Genomic DNA, 17,553 nt, shown 5'->3' with positions numbered 1-17,553 from the left:
TATTGCAGCCAGAGGAGAGCAGCAGAGCCCACTGTTGTGCGCTGCTTTAGAGCATCCAGAAAAGGATGTAAAGCCGTGGTGGTGTGGATCTCAGCCAGCTCCCTTTGCTGCTGTGGTAAAGCAGGATCAATACCTCCTTCAATGGATTCCTGTTGTACAGGGTTTGGGAAGTCTGTATTATATTCGTACTTGTCTGTTGGTTAATCTCCGTGTCTAGTGATGAATTTCTACTGTCTAGAAATGGGTTTTATTCTAACCAGATTGGAGCCTGGCATCTTGATGCCCTTTCCTTTGCCTTGATCCATCCCATAAGACATCGATAGATTATTCTCTGCTACTTAATCTTTCAATCCCTATTGCTTTCATCTGGCTGTTAAACTGGTTTGACAGTTACATCTCCACAAGTCTGTTACGCATTGAAATGCCAGTACAACAGGCACTCCTAACTGCTTAGAGTCATGTGTAAAGCTCATATTGGTAATTATAAAGGGGTGAGGTTGGGGAAAGGGTTGTAAGTGGTGGACAGAGAAGAGTTTCTCTAGGGGAAACTCAGAGCACCTGTTTTAGAGTCGCATTTTCAATTGCCTTTGGGAGACTCTCACTCTTTTTTTTTTTTTTTTTTTTTTCTCCCAGGGGAAAGAGAGCAAGCCTTGTTTCCTGTAGAGCATTGTGGCTGGAGGTTGGGAGGTATAAACCTCTTCTTGTGTGTCTGTGTGATGAGCAATAATCTTTTGACCTGTTTACTGTAGAGCATTTAAGAATATAAGTTTGATTATGTCAAGATTGTGCTGCATGAGTGATGTTACTAGAATATGGGTCTTTCCCAGGACTAAGGTTTTGTCACCTTGCCTTCCTCTGGCTGTTGTCACAACTTGCTGATTAGATTTGAACCTTGCTATTTGTCTTTTTTTTTTTTTTTTTTTTTTTTTTTTTTATATATATGGTATGGAAAGGTAGTTTCCAACTTGTTTTGAATTTTCCTTGATAGTTTGTGTGATAATGATCTTTTTTTAGATGAAAAATGTCTGAAAGTGTAACTGTACTGAATTTTGCATTATGTTAAATTCATGACCCCTTGCTTTGTTCATTCTCTAGTGAATTTGAATAGTGAAAACTAGACTGACTTTCAGAATAGCACAAAATCTTTAAAATGTGCTTGTTACGTCTCAGTGTAAAAATGAAGACATCTCTGCTAAAGCATAGAAAATGCTTTTATAATAGAGCAAAAAACTTTAATGAGAGGTGGATGTCTTTTATGTAGAGATATTTTGAAGATCTTGAAAGCAATAGTGCTTTTATAATTGGGTGATAACCATGTGCTGTCCAGAACAAGGTTTTTTAAGTACCTCATCTTTTTTCTCAGAAGCCACTTCTGTAATTAGCAAGTAATTATATATGTTTAATATAAGCCAAGTGAATTAAATTTTTAACCTTTTTAATTTTTTAACCTTGATCTTCATCGTATGTTCTTCAGACCTACCTCTGCTGCTAAATACAAGAAGGATAACATAGTTTCCTGGTCACATATTCAGCATTATACGTGGATGTATAAATGGTTTGTGAAAGCATTCATAACAATGTACCTATCCTTCCAGGCCAGAAAGTTATGGATGTTTAAATACCTTATGAATAACTTCTCTATTGTGTTGCTATTTATTCTTAGTTGAGCTATGATGTGTTCCCCAGAAGAAGACCCCAAAATAAATGCTTATGAAGGAATTGTAAGCCCCTACTTGCAGTGTAGATTCTATGTTAATCTCAGTGCATCTAGAAAGTAAAAGGGTTAATAAACTTGATGCTGGGGTTGGATTTTGTTAGCAGTATTTCCCAATGTTATTATGATGAAGGTAGCAGAGCTAGCTAATCAAAATCACTTGTCCTTAATCATTTAAAATTTGATGAAGCAATTCATTCTCCTTGTATTTTTGACCCACGTAATCGTTACATTATTAAAGTCTGTGTGTGTTTCAGGTAATCAGAATATAATGATTTTGTGAATTTCAAACTATAACAGGAGTCTATAAAAAGTATCTTCCAAGCATCATCTTCTGCCACAAAATGAGCCTTGGAAAAATAGTGCTCACTAATGTGAAAAAGAGCAAAGTGGTAATGAAAATGCGAGGTGAAGAAGAGAAGTCAATTTTCTCAGATGTGTTTTGGGATGTTACAAACAAAGATAATAATTGTGCCTGTAGTACATAGGAAGTAATAGAATGCATTAAAACATTTCCAAACAAAAACTGGATTCAGGTGATTTTTTTTCTTACATTGTGGCTTATGCTTCCACACATTACTGTATCTTCTGAGCACAGTGAGACGATAAACAATGTCTGTCATCTGTCAGATGCTGATATTTGTTAAAATGCTTTAGGTGGCAAACTCTAAAATTACTTGTGATGTATTAATGGAGAATTTTTGATATAGTGGTGTCTCATTGGGGACTGCTTGCTTGTGATGATAATGCTGCATTTCATCCTTAGATGTGATGGAGCAACTGCAAATCTGTAATTTATAGGTTTACAAATGATAATCTTTTTTTATTTTATTTTTTCCCAGAGAAGGTATTTCTTAAGAAGTCTAGTTGGAAACTGTAGTCAATGTCACCATGATTAACACACCATCAAATATTTATTCAGTGTGCATACTTTGAGATATTATCTGTTTAAAATCAGGCATACAAATAAAGGTCTCTTTGGAAAACCTCTGCTGAACCATGGCAATTCCCTCTAGCCAGGCTGTCAGGAACAGAAGTTGTTGCCAGTCTCACTGTGTGGTTGGAGAATTTCTTTCAGGCTTCTGCCCATAAGGTTCACTGTTGTGTTGGGGTTCTTAAATTCCACTTTGCATTAATATAAGCACAGAAAGGCTTTTGCATTTTTTTTCTTTCCAGTTTACTAGTGCTCAAGTGAAGCTGTGTAAATTTTATGTGGCCTAACTCTCAACCAATGAGCTCAAAATATTAATGCATTTTGTAGTGATGCTCTTGAGGTGTGGAATATAAAACAAGTATATCCAATGTGATTTATGTAAGATTAGATGGTGGTTTGTAGCTTCAAAGATCAGGTTAAATGTCTTCATTTGGTGCAGTTTTCTTGAAGGAAAGGTAATTTTGGTCAATTGTGTTTGAAACATTTACTTTTTAATTTTTGAAAGTGCAGTACAGAACTAATATCTGGCTTATTCATTCAGCTCTTGCTGTCTGGACTCATTAGAGGAGATATATGAAGAATTATGCTATTCTTTTCCAGACTGGCTACATTCAGATAGATTAGATCTTTGATATCTTTAAGTGTTCGTAGTAATTTACTGAGCTACAAGTAGCACCTGTGGAAAACATGTGTTCCAATATGGTATTGAGCAGTGACTTATTAAGACATTATTCATTCTGGAATTACTGCTTTACTCTCTTCCTGTTAAATTTATAGGAATTAAATATTTCAAATGGAATAAAGTCAGGTTTGATTATTGCTTCTTATTAAAATATTCAGAGCATCGTTCCCAGGTTTAACTTTCTGACTGTCACAGAGCCATTATGTTTTATTTTTTGTAACTATATATGAATGTAATCCACTCGGTAAAATGCGTGCACGCAGTAATTATTTCAAATCTGCCTTTGGATACGTAGTAAGGAATATAATAATGATGGGCTGAACATCAGGGTAGCTTAAGTTTTGTAATTTGTTACTATCTTGTTATTTTTTTACTTTTACACATAACAGTCTTGTACAGGGTAATTTCTCTCTGATTCTCTCTAATCACAGTAATTGGAAAGAATGTACCATCATCTCAAAGGCAGGATCTCAATACCACTTGAATGCATAATTTTCTGCTTGAATTCTGTGGTATGGGGAATAGGAATTGCTCTCCTCATGCTTCAGCCTACTTTCCCCATGTTTCCACCCAAACAGATTTTCCTGTTCTTCTGCAGCCTTTGGGGGTCTACAAGAGCAGAATTGTTTTCAGAGTATGCTATACCGAGAGTCCTGTTGATCACAGTGGTCATCGAGATTCCTGCCAAGATGAGAACATAATGAAAAAGCTGAGCACAGCTTCTGTGACTCAAGCTAAGAACAGAAAATGGAGGAAAGAATCAGGGAAGTGGAAACGAACCAATGATTTTATTAATTGGTTAAGGTGGCCTGAAATTTTTATTTTAAAACAACAAGTAACATTTAATGCTTGCTTTAATTATTTATTTAATCAGTTTGAAGGAGCAGTCATGAGTAGAGTAGTGAAGTGAAGTAGACTTGATTTCATCTCAGAGGCTCACCATGGAGGTTAGTTTGCTGTTCTCTTCTGTGGCCTTGTGCTGGGCTTGATGCAGCCAAATGAGAGCTATGGAGTGACTGCTACCCTGAAAACGAGGGAAAAACAAACATGCAAAAAAATTAAAAACAAAAGTCACTATGAAATGTATAAACCATTCTGCAGTTACATCTATCATCTCTCTTTTTTATCTTTTATTTTATTTTATTTTGCCCCCCTCTGGAGAGATGTATGCTATTAAAGTATTCATGCAAGCAAGAAGGCATTGATTTTTAGACACTTTCAACAATCAAGTTGAAGACCATGTAAAGGTCACAGCTTGTCCTTTCATAGCTCCTGCAGGTAAGAAGCTTCCAGTGCTTCCACTGGCACATCCTTGGAGAGCTGAGCTGAGCACCTGCCTTGGAGTCTCCATTGCTGCTGCATTCCCACAGGGCAGCAGCAATGTGCCAGAGCTCCTGGGCTGAGCCTCTGGCATTAGAGTGGGCTAGCAGGAACTGAATGAGCAGAATTTTTTTTTCTTTTTTTTTTTTTCTTTTTCCCTTACATCTTCTGAGTGTGGAAGTTGCACCAGAGAATAACTCAGGTTTAATAGGAGCCTAGAAGTCTAAAGGTTTTTATTTCTTCATAAGTTTCTTCCTGGGTGATTATTTATTACTTCTGAGGATGTCTAGAACACTTTCACATGCCATTGTATTTTGTACACATATTTTAGAAATCTTAAAATTACCTTTAAAGACACCTGTGCAAACAAATTTCATGCATGTAGTTCTATGAAATTGCACGTGTGGAAGCTTTTTAACTTTTTAAATTACTATTTATTTATTCTCATTTGAGCACAAAACTCAAGTTTCACTCATTGATAGACTGTGGAGATTGGCTGAATAAACCCACAAAAATTATATTTTATTCCAGTAACTATAATATATTTTGCTTAACATTTCATGGAAGAAAAAAGTTCTCATTAGTGGAAATTTTAATGATGCTCATTTTTCCTTATTTATTTAATAAGTAAATGCACTTGATGAAAGATTACTTTGTGCATAATAGAGATGATGAAAAATTGTGATGTAGAAAGCAACCTTCTTTTTATAGAACTTAAAAAAATTGTCTTCAAAATATTTTTTTATTTTTTTTTCTGTAGGTTATAAACACATCCACAAACTCTTGGTTGTTCTCCTATATGTATGTCATGTTAAGACTGAAATACAAAGTACATTAGTTTTAATGGTTTTTAAATGACATACTGAGTAGCAAATCTCATCTGTAGCCCATCCCTGGTTCTTTTTTCTTAAAGACCCATTCTACTTTTGCCTGCGCCCTACCTGAAATTACAATTAGCTCTGCAAAATGCATTGACTATTTTCACTGATTGAGATTGCTTTGATTATGAAAGCAGTCCCCTTAATCATATAGTTGCATGTTATTGATGGCATACCTGACAAAAGCTTGCAAAATACAGGTGATTTCAAGTGTGCTGCAGTTCTCAAAAATCATTTTGCCAGCTCATCGTATCTTTCATGAGTTTTTATCTCACTGAATTTCCAATCAGCACTTGTGCTTAGTGAATTATTTAGCTGCAGCTCATATTTGGCAGGGTGATTACTTTGTAATACTTAGCTAGCTGTTGTAGCATTCACTGGGAGCTTTACCTGTGTGAGTATAACAAATCTAAGCCAGCATCTCTTCAGAAAATGAGTATAACACTTTTTTTTTTTTTTGAGTAACACTGAGTCATTTTTTATTAACCTTCTGTGCAATGGTGTAACTCTTTATCATGGTCAAAATTCTGTTGTTGGTATTTTGAAAAGTTTTGGCCAAACTAGAGATAGCAAAACAGTATGATGCCAAGAAAATAGAGAATTCAAATCTTTCTTGCTCTTCAATTTAATACAGTAAATAGTTGGCTGAGAGTGAAACTCATGCTGAATTAAGCAGTGACCAATGATAGTGCAGAAGTGGTATGAAGTGTACCTGCAATTAACCTAAACGTGTACTCACGATAATAAATGTGAGACCTTTCTGACACTTAAACAGCTCCACTTTGTGTAAAGAAAAACTCCAAAGAAAATCTGTAAATTACTCTTCAATACGCAAGTTGTTATCCAAATTGTACTCTCGCTTAGAAGGGGTGAAAAGGCTTATTCAGAGTGACACATTTTCTATGCCTTTTCCACTAAGAAACACTCTCTGTTAACAGAGATTTCCCCCACCCCACCCCACCATTGTGGTGAAAGGAAAATAAGCCTCATTGGGAAGCAAATACACACTTAGTACACTTTGTGCAGATCATTACAGCTATATCATACATAAAAAGGTTAGTGACAAAATGCAAGAGACTGTAAATGTATGCTTAGAAATTGTGTGCATGTCATTCAAGCGTTTCCTTTTCATAAGGAAAGCAAGCTCTTTAAACTTACAAAAGCTATTCCTCTAGTAAAATGTTTTAGACCTGCCATCAGTTTTTGCTAGCTATTTTTCAAGCCTGTCACTTTGTGCTGACTCAGACATGTGCAGTGTTGGTATTGCAGAGACGGTTAAAAACGTCTTGGGCTGGGTGGGTGGGATGACAGTCAAGTATCTTCCCAGCCAGAAGGAATGTTTGCGATGCGTGTTCCTCAGTCTTAGGCTGAGACTCTTTGGGACTGGTAATTAAGTCTTGTCTTCCTCTTTGTTGAGAATTAGAAGACAGGCATGCCCTGCAAATCCCGCAGAGCTTTCCCTCTATGCCCAGGGTAGCAAATTGTTTGACATTGTAGTAAGTCCTTTACATGGTGAATGAAATGAAATAACAATTTCGGAGATTTTTCGGTATTTTTCCTGCATCTTTACTATAGTATTGAAGTTTGTGGATTCAAGAAAATATGTAAATTATTGTTGATCTAAAAACTGAATTTTGATAAATCGGTAACTGCGCTATATTTTTACTCTTTTTGGCAACTTCACTGCCTGCTCCTGTAGGTTCTCTAGATGTATGTGGAATAGTGCCATTACAAGGACTTAACAAAGACGTGTGCTCTAGAAATAACTCCGATACGTGAGTGTATAACCAGAAATTGTCTGTCCTACAGCGCTTGATTTGCAAATGTTATAACATGGTGATAAATCAAATTAAATCATACAGTTAGATGACTGACTCATCCATAAAGAAACCTGGTAATTATAGTCTTGAAGTCAATGGTACTGAAATCAGTCACATGCAGCAGCCATAATTATAGAATATGATGCTCACATGATGCTCCGTCATCGGAAGAAAGCATTCTCCCCCACCTCTAAGAACCAACAGGGAAGCTAACAGAATATCACAGAGGTTAATTAGCGAATTGTTATCAACCACTTATGAATTATACTGGCCTTGTGAGCCAGATGTTTTATATCTCTTTCACAAGTGGTGTATTTTGTAATGCTAACACAAATGGGCTGGAACTTCAGAGGGGAAAAAATATGTCTGAAACAGTGCAAGATATCTGAATTATTCATACCTTAAGACATGTGCTCTGTGAATTGTTTGTTTTTTAATGCAGTTCACAGATTCATAAACTGTCTTAAAATCCAATGATTTCTGGTCTGTCAAATGTACTGTCAAACTTGGCTGAAAGCCTGCATTACTGGGCCTGATGAAAAGCCTGGGTAAAACCATGGACATTGTGCACAAGAAACGACCTGAAGGAAGCAGAATAAAGGGAATGGGGTGGGTTGGGGGGAAATCTCCATCTCCACTCCAGTGAACCCAAGCCTTATTCTTGCCTTAAAATCTGAGCTAGTACAGAAATACAAGGCTGCCAAAATGTACCCCCCCCAAAAAAAGTTGGTCATGGTGTGTGTGTGAGAGGACAATTCCTCAGCAGAGGAATGAGGAATACAGGGTTGTTAGGTAAAAAATGAATGTCTGTAGCCACAGCTGTCCTTGAGAACTCACCAAATGGGAGCAGTTAGTCCAGACCAGGTATCCCCACTTCTTCACTGACATCTAGTATTTTATTATTTCAGAAAAAAAATGCTCATATTTCAAGTCTCTATCATTTTTTTTTTTTTTTTTCAATTTACCTACCTTCCTTTTTGTTTCAAATTAACATATAGGTTCTTTGGGGATTTTATTTTTTTACTGTCTAGTGCAATGGGACTGCTAGATGCCGCTGTATTATGAGATGCTGCTGTACAGAATATACAGTAGTAATAGGAAGGATTCAGAATGTTTGTCTGGCTCAGCAAGTAAAACAACAGTGGATAAATGTAGACTGTAACATCTGATTTTTATTTTTTTCCAAGTCTAGTGTAGAAGAAAGCTGTATCTTGCTCTTGACTTGTGCTGCTGGGGCTGTTCTATTGAGCTTGATCAAAATGCTATAAATTGCATTTCTCTGTAAATGCAAGAATGAAATGCACACAGAAGATAAGATCAATTAAAAAATGTGAACTTCCTCATCACAAGCGTGTGTGGCACTGTCCTTCAGGACCTCCACCTGAAACACAGGCAGAGCTTTTCTCTCCTATCATCACTAGAGGGCACTCAGTAATTGCATTTTGTTATTTTGCCACCCATTTCAGAGCCCTTAAATCTTTCTTAAAAGACAGCACATGTATTAAATACAAAGATTTCTCAGACATAGCAACAGGATTTATTGCTGATAAATAATTCTCAATAGAAATGTAAAATAACAGTTGTGTTTAAATAGTGCTGTAATGCAGCTTCCTCCACTCCCTGAAGTGGTGTAATCCGAAGGAACAGGTATTTGTTTATGTCTGACGAGAGGCGGGATGCTTTCAAGCCATCCTTGCATCATAACTTCTTCCACAGATGCTTACCGCTAAGAAGAGCTATAGCAACTCTGGGAGAATGTTCTCTGAGCAGAAAATGGGTTTGTTGTCAGCTTTTAGTGTAAAGGATGTGTTGAGGAAAGGTAAGGGGAGAAGAGGAAGCTGGCAGAAGGGCAGCATGGTTGTGGCACAGAGCTGTGCAGCAGGGAGGACAGCTCAGGAACCAGAGCTCATGATCCAGCTCTTCATCGTCAGATTGAGTGATTTGCATTTGGCTGCTTTTATGTAATACATTACTCTGGGCACCAAGTGCAAAATTAACCAGCAAGCACCAACTATATGCCATGCTTATTTTCCCCTTGAACCCAGAATGACCGGACCAAAGATGCGCTTTGTCCACTTCTCATTGTATGGCTGAAGTTGCTCAAAGCTTGCAGCAACCTTTTCTGATGCCTGCTTGAAGTGGAGTGGGGGACTTTGTTGCTGGATGCCACCAGCTCTCACAGTCTCTCTTGGGAGATGTACAACAGATTAGTAGCTGAGTAGTCCTTTTGGAGCAAGACACCAGTGCGAGTCCACATCTGTGTTTTTCATAAGGCCACATTTATTTTCTTGTGAAGAATTGGAGACTGAACTGCTTGGGCACTTCTCTTATCTCTGTTCCCATATGCAGTAAGCTCAGTAGTGAGCTCTATTGTTTGAATTAAACCTCTCTGTTTTCACCACAGGCTTTTCTGGTGTGAGAGGACTGTCCCACCATCCAAACCTCATCCTTCTTGGGAAGGGAAAGCCTCAGCAATTTGGTGTGATCCAAGTGATCCTTCCATCTCTGCTATCATCAGAAAACACAATATGCTTCATGGGCATAGGGTTGTGAAATTGTTCCAGCTGCTCAATCCTGTGGCAGAGACCAAAAGCCAGGTGCAGGGAGTCTCTAAATCCACCTCTGAGTGGGATGTGTATGGCTGGCTGGTGGAACCACAACACCTTAAAGCAAAGTTGAATGCATAAAATCAACAATATCTGCACGTATGTGGACACTTTTTTCTCTTATTAAAAGTTCATCATTTGGCAGCCACAAAAAAGGGTTTTTGTGGAAAAAAAAGTATTAGAATCCATGTTGACACAAACTGCATTTTTCAGTTGAATGTATTATCAAAATATATTTGACCATCTTCAGAAAGTGATCAAAACATGTACAGTCCCTGGCCTCAGAAATTAGCATTGCTATTTTCCTTTTTACACTGCTCCTTTTCTTTTCAAATGAACAGTATTGAGAAAGTTGTAGTTTTCTTTTGTCTATCTTTTTCCAGAAAGAAAGGGGAGCTAGAAGTTCATTTACATTGAATCATATTAATAGCATAAAATATTTTAATAGAAACATTGAGCAACCCAGGCTGGAAGAGGCCTTGAAAGATCATCTGGTCCAACCTTTATTTTATGTCCCTTAAGGCTGCAAAGTAAACTAACTCCCCTTGAGTAAAGAGCTCCACGATTGTTTGAGGCTTCAAACTTCTGTTAAGATGCAGCTGCTTCATCTCATACCACCCTAAAAAAAAAACACAGAACAGCTTTGGAAGGTGGTGTTCTGTACAGCTGTAGCATCAGAAATGGAGAAACGCACAGAAGATTTTGGAAGTTTAAGATCAAGAACTAAAAAAAATTGCTTGACAAGTGTTCGTATGCTGATGTTTCCCATTTGGATTAGAAATCATTGTGGCTGCAGCCAGTAATTGCCAGTATCATGATGAGTTTATTCATGAGAGATTGCTTTATGCTGGTTGACGATGTCTCATTGTTCTGGAAGAGAGCAAAAGGTCAGGCAAATACTTGGAGGGGAAAAAAAAAATCAGTGCTTAGTCATTTTTGTTCTATATATCTGAAAGTAAGGCCATTCTTTCCTGGTTTTGTGTGTATTGTATTGCAGAACATCAAACATGCAGAAAAAGACAGAGCTGATGAAAACACAAAGATGAAATCTGGTACTGAGCTGCCAAGAAGAAATATTTTTATTTTTTTTTAATTAATAATTCTGTAACTGAGTTTTGCTATGATAATAATGTAATGAGAAATAGAAGTCAAACATTTGTATTGTCAGGTGGAACATAGCACAACAGGCTTTGAATGAGGTTTTGTTGTAGTTTGTTCTATGAGAGTTGTACAGCTTTTTAATAATGAGAAGCACTGGAGAAATATTCTTTGATAGATGGGGGAGATTAATTCAGACAATTGTGGTCTTCCTGAGAAAGGACCCACGAAGAACTTGGATTTGGGAAAGTAAGGAGGAAGTAAGAATTAATCTGAAGGTTTGTCCCCAGACTCACACTCATTTGTGTCCATCAATATCAGAAGGCTTTAAGAATTCAGCATATAAATTCCTTAAAATACAGATTTTTACATTTTAGCCCTGCTCCAGAAATCTCAGGAAGGATACCTCTCTCTTTTATGACATGATGCAGCACATCAGATCCTCAACTCTCTCCAGTTATACTTTGTCAAAAGCTGATTCTCCAGCCTGCTGCAGCTAATAGTCAATAAAGACTTTACAATTTGATTTGGGAAAAGACCTTATCAGAAAACTTATTGAGGCATCTTGTGTCTACTTCTACTATATAGGCTGTAGGAGATTAATGCCATAATACATTTATGAAGTTTTCTTGAGCTTTCCTGTGTATCTCACCCAGGGAACAATGTATGCTCGCTTCTGACTTTTATTGACATAATTATAGGTTGAGTTCCCAGCAGCTTTGATCACAACACTTGTTACATGAGGTATTGTCTGGGTGCCTAATGATGCAATTTGACTGCTTTGGATGTGGCCGTGGGAGCTGGTGGAGAGAGTCCCTTCCAGCCTGTCTCTGCCCCAAAAGGTAGGCTTCCCTTCTCCATGTGCTGGCAGCTACACAGAGCGTCATATTGCTGCTTTAATGCAAGGGTTTAAATGCAATCTGTAAATGCTTAATGCCTTTCATAATCAGGTGGCTTTGGTACCTGTACTTAGGCTTTAGCAATTTGACTCCAGGTAGACAGGTTTGGGGACTTTGGCTGTTTCCTTTGGATTATCCACCATTACTCATCTGAATGTTTGCAATTACTATAATCCTCTCATTGTATCGTGTTTTGCATTGCCACAGCAACAAATTCCAGCATGACTGGAGTGATAACAGCAATAAACTGCCACAGAATAACATCTAATAAAGATCAGACAAATGAAGAAGACAATTGCTTCTCATTTTTCTGCATCCTGGCAGGATGTGGGAATTCATAGTAATTTCACTGCATAGAAATCAAATCTAATCAATACTTTTGAATTGCTGCCTTAGCCTATATAGAAGCAGGTTTCAGGATTATTTCTTTCATCTCCAAGAGTCATACAGCCTTTCTTTTTAATTGTGCTACATATTTCAGTATGCAAAGTGGTCTATTTAAATAGGAACAGGATTATTTCATTATTCAAGTTAATTAAGACGGGTAATTAAATGCTACAAGTAAGGTTCTTTGTATTTTACATTTTATTTCCATTAAAAGTGATTTCCAAGTACAACATAAATGAATTGTTTGAGATTCCAAATCAGCTTTTCTACTTTTTTTTTTTTTTCCCCATATTGTACTATTTCTTTCTACCCCTCAATATTTTCACATTTTGAAACAAGGATCAGGACAAGCATTTATGGGAAACAATATGAGTTCACAAATTCTGGTTATGTATTTCAGTAACTACCTTAATATGTATTTTAGGCCTGCCTTTTTTGGTTTCCTAATATGTTTGGAAGGTGTGGAAAAACTATTCACAGTGACTAATCCGTATTTTCTGACTACTCCCCCGTTTATCTGTACATGTTGCTGATTTCTGTCTCTCTTACTTTAATCTCTACTTTCAGAGCAGAGCAATTATTTGATTGTTCTCATGGATAAACAGTTGGTGTTACAGTTGTCCTCTGTAAAGAATAAAAGGTCTATGTCTGGTGGAAGTCTAGAGCCATTCTTTATTTGTACAATAAGAAGTTATCTCTGTACAAATATGTTGTTAGCTCACGTCTTGATATGAGGAAGGCATAAAATGGTTGTGCTGATACAAAATTTCTGGGGCTTTTTTTAGTTTTTATTATTTCTTTGCCTTACTGTATCACAACTGTGTCTAGGCAAGAAAGCAAACTGGAAGATGAAAGATGTGCTTTCCTAATGACACTTTCTTGTGCCACACCACTGGAATAGGTAGGTCTTCTCATGCTGTCGCGTGCTGGTGAGATACTTGCTGGTAATGAGCTGGAGTTGTCTTTCAGAACACGAGGCTATAGTTAACACGAGCTAAGTGACATTGTTTCTGTGCAAGTATCATGACAAGTGTTTTGTTTCAAAACAATACTGGTGTCAGTGTGAAATCCCAAAGGCAATGTGGCCATTAAGTGCCATTATATTCACTTGGGATTAGTGCAAAGCTTTGGCTTCATTTCTTTCCTTTTTTTTTTTTTTTTTTCCTCAGACAACTTTTCCTCAGTTGTCTGAGCAAGGAGACAGTCCTGAAGTTTCAGGCAAGCTTTGCATCTGGTTTCCCCTTGGCACTTGCTATGAACTCGCTAAGGTTTTGTGACTTCCAGCCAGTCCCCAAGCTCTTCATGGCTATCAGAGCCTCACACTGCCCCTCAGTTGTTTTCTGGAAGCAATGTGAAATTAGAACTGTAAAATATCACAAAGATTCCTTCTGTAACATCTTGTATGAGGGACAGAGAAATGCCTTCATGAAATAAATTATCAATACCTACATTACCTACATTTTTTTTTTTTAAGTTTGAATTTAGGATAAGGGAGAGTGTTGTTTCGGATAAGGAACACTCCCTGGATCCAGTTAATAATGTAAGTATCCCCTTAAGTTTTCTACAAGGATTTTCCTGCCCTATCACAAAGCCATTCTGTTTCCATACCGGCCATTCCACAAATGCCAGCAAACTGGTCTTTGGCACATGGCATTTACAACCTATTTCAGGAAGAACATAGGAAGCCGGGTGCTTTAATAAAAAAGACCTTTTTAGATGTTGTAAGACAGGTTTCAATGCACTTCATGGTGCAGTGAATCATGGCAAACATGCTCTCCTTTGCTGCTGCCGAGGATGTTTGCTTTGCATTGTTCAGCTATCCCCCTGACTGATGCTGTTGAGACAGTATGGTGCATATCCAAGTTTTAAGGCTGAAAAGTAAGGCTGATCTCTTTTGCATGAATTGAGTTTCTGTTTGAATTTTGGCCCACTGCAAAGTTGGCTGCTCATTTTACTAAAGCAAACCCAGAATACTAAGCAGGTAATTAATTTATCTTCTTTGCCAAGAGTCAAAAGGCAGGATTCAGGAGGCATTGAAGACCAGCAATGGCTTTCATGAAACTAAGCATTTCAGAAGTATATAAATATCATATAACTACAACTTGTGTGCAAACTACATAACCATATATTGCTATGACATTCCCTTTTTTTATTAATAATTTTTTCCTGTTTCCTTAAAATGTTCATTGCGGTTCCACTTGCTAAATAGGCTACAAAGCACTCAAATGAGGTTGGGATGATTGGTTTGCTTGTACTGGGGCAGTTTCTTTGTTGTAAGTAGAAGAGAGTGGTATCAGAAGACAGCCTTCAGAGATGTAATGAACTACCTCTGTTTTCTAACTAGCAGTATTAGGAAGGTGAACAAAGTCATTCTGGTCTGCCTGCAAAACTTCTCAATCTGGTCTTTATTTCATCTTGGCTGTATTTTTCTGCTGCAAATATGCTGAGGATGAATAAAAAAAGAAAGGGTCCCTGGCCAGGCAGGTGTTCAGACAACTGCTTCCATTTACTGTGAGGCTGCTCAGAAGTCATGAAAAAAGTGAATCATTGCCAGTCAGGAAGAGGGACATCTTGAAGAGATCCTGGCAAGCTGGCTGGCGAGGGAACAGCTTGGGAGTAGACTAGATGTGCTAAAGCTAAATTGGGAGGGGAAATTGGAGGCTGACTCTGGCCAATGCATTGAGTTAAAGAAGGTATTTGCAATGCCAAGTGAAAAAGTGAGAAAATGTATCAGACTGTATTTTTGGAGAGGTGCTAATAAGGATAACCTTGTTACATGGCCAAAGTTGGTAAATTAAGGATGTTGGGCTGAGGGACTACTTCTTGTACAAGACACAACATTGACAAGATAATTAGCTGGTTTCATGGAAGGTCCTTGGCCCCTTGGTTTGATTCTTCTATTGATTGTTTTCTCTAATAAATGAGGTACCCCAAATTTCTACTGTTTTCTCACTATCCAGGTTGTAATACGGCTATCAGGCATATGGAATTTAAAAGCATACAATAGAATTGAAAGGCTGTGGTGTGCCCACCTTTCTGTAATACTTGTTCCCTCTGAGAGAGAGAAGCTACGGGAGCTGAAAAGAAGCTCAAATGATCCAAGAGAATGTACGAGAAGGCAGCTTTTACAGAAGTTGTTGAAATGAAAAACTCATATTTATTTTGCTTCTTAATTTAGATTACAGGCTGCTGTTTGTTGGGGATGTTTCCTTGTGCTTAACATTTAGGATTGTTTTGACATTCTCCATAGTGTACATGTTTATTTTTAGTACTGTATTTGTACCAAAAATTCTTTGAATATAGAAGAGACGTCTGTAGGCACCACAACACAAACTCCTGTCAAAAGAAAGGCAAGAGAGATGCTGTGAAGTAGCAATCCAACCCAATGTGTTCAGGAAGTACCTTGTTATAGCAGAGAAGAAATTAGAAACAGGCTGTGTTTGTCTGTAAAATTTTTAGTAGTAGAAGCTGAGGACAACGTGGCAGCTGTCAATATAAAGCGTTCTCTGTTTCATGTTGGTCAGTCACTGATCTATATGTTCACAAACAGATTTACTCATTTACCTTAATAAAAAATAAAATTGTTATCTTAACACTTCACTAAATATCTGACGGAATGTATTAACCGAATTAACCCAGTATTGATCTAATTGCGTGACTATATACTGAGGTCCAGTCATTCAAAATGTTTACAATTGACTATATATGCAGCAAGCACGTTTCTGGAAAACAGATTAATGATCTGATGAAGTGATCAAGCACTTAGTGGCTTTTGGGTGATAAATCACTTCAGCTCCTTCATACATATGGCATTTAATTATGGTCATTTAAAGCACTGTTTATTATTGTGCTATTCCGTAAACTGAAGCAATCAAAATGCTAAATGGATAACAGAAGTTATTGTAAGCACAGCCTTACCGTTCCTGTATGAGCAATGCGATGTTGCCAGTTATATCTGTGCAAATTGGGCTTTTGGGGGACAGAAGTTTCAGCTTTTACACAGCTTTTACTCCCTGCTTTTTCTGGCTGTTAGTTTGTTGGTGTAAATTTCTGTCATTTCTCAGTCTAATCCACACAAACCTGTTTTGTTGCATGGTTTGTGTTTTTGTTTTGCTTTGTGTAAAGCAGTAAATGAGATTAATTATGGCTGGTGGCTGTGCTGGCAGCTCAGGCACTGAGAAGCTGGGGATGCTGAGGATGCCTCCTTTGTTATATGGGGATGCTGCCTCTTTATATAGCTGCCTAGCTTTAACATCCCCTGTGTTTTGCTAACCTACCTGCTTGACCTTCAGCCTGCTGGCCGTGAGCTGGGTGTTCAGCTCTTCTGTCACCTCTCTGTCTTCATTGGAAGGGGAGGTCAGAGTAATTGCTGGAGCCAAGCGAGACTCTTCCTTCAGAAAACAGCACTATCGCTTCTGAAAAGCACTTTGAAGCTACCAAAGGTTATGTAATTCCCTTGGTGATTTGTGTGTGTGTGTGGGGGGGTATCTTGTTTGTTTTCTGTAGGGCTAACCTAGATGCCAGCAGTCGGTAGGAGGCTTTCCACTGGCTAAGCTCGCTGTTGGATCAGGCCTAGGAAGTTCTCGCCCATTAGTCAAGGACTTCCTGATGCCTCCTGATATCTCTATACAGCCGGTGCCAGTGGCCGGCAGCAGCCTGTGTGCTCTTTTGTCTGTGTGCAGTGGACTCAGATGAACCAGAGCACAGCGGTGGTGCTGTGCTGTCCTCCTGCTCCCTGCAGGCTTTTTCCCCCTCCCTTGAGTTTATTCCCCTGCTGATGGGGTATCTGCTGGTGAACTGGTTTCCACAGGCGACCTAAAGAAAGAAAACACAGAGCTTTGTTAGTGAGCCTTCACGATGCCCATTAATTTATATCTAACTTAATTTTGTCTTCTAAGAATACGCTTATGTATGCAAATAAGTAAAACAGGCAACACCAGCAATAACCCTTGGAATTTTTTCTGCCTCCTTTCAGCTGCACCCAGCAGCTCTGGGTGAGGTCTGGGGGCACATATGGGACAATGTCAGCAGGGTAAGGTAACTGCCAGGAAAGAAAAAACAAAACAAAAGCCTCAAGAGCTGGTGCATAGCTTTTTTTTTTTTTTTTTTTTTTTCTTCCCACATTAAATTGCAGGTTGCTTTGGATAACCTTTTGCTGAATATGATCTTACACCGCTTCTGCTAGAAGTGCACTTAGCGCTTTAGTTCTGGGAAA

At 38.1% G+C, this 17,553-nt stretch overlaps 1 long non-coding RNA gene across 4 annotated transcripts in view; it reads left to right on the top strand.

The window, feature by feature from the left end:
• The first annotated feature begins 611 nt into the window (after window positions 1-611).
• The window catches only part of LOC137862708 (uncharacterized), a 47,205-nt gene continuing 30,263 nt past the window's right edge, over window positions 612-17,553 (top strand). For all 4 annotated transcript variants that reach the window (XR_011100489.1, XR_011100487.1, XR_011100490.1 and 1 more), the window contains exon 1: window positions 612-687. This is a non-coding gene — a long non-coding RNA (uncharacterized lncRNA). The remainder of the gene's footprint in view (window positions 688-17,553) is intronic.

This window comes from Anas acuta, chromosome 11 (assembly GCF_963932015.1).
Source record: "Anas acuta chromosome 11, bAnaAcu1.1, whole genome shotgun sequence".
NCBI classification, from domain to species: Eukaryota; Metazoa; Chordata; class Aves; order Anseriformes; family Anatidae; genus Anas; species Anas acuta.
Note: the sequence above shows the minus strand (reverse complement) of the source record. Positions and strands in the feature narration are given on the sequence as shown.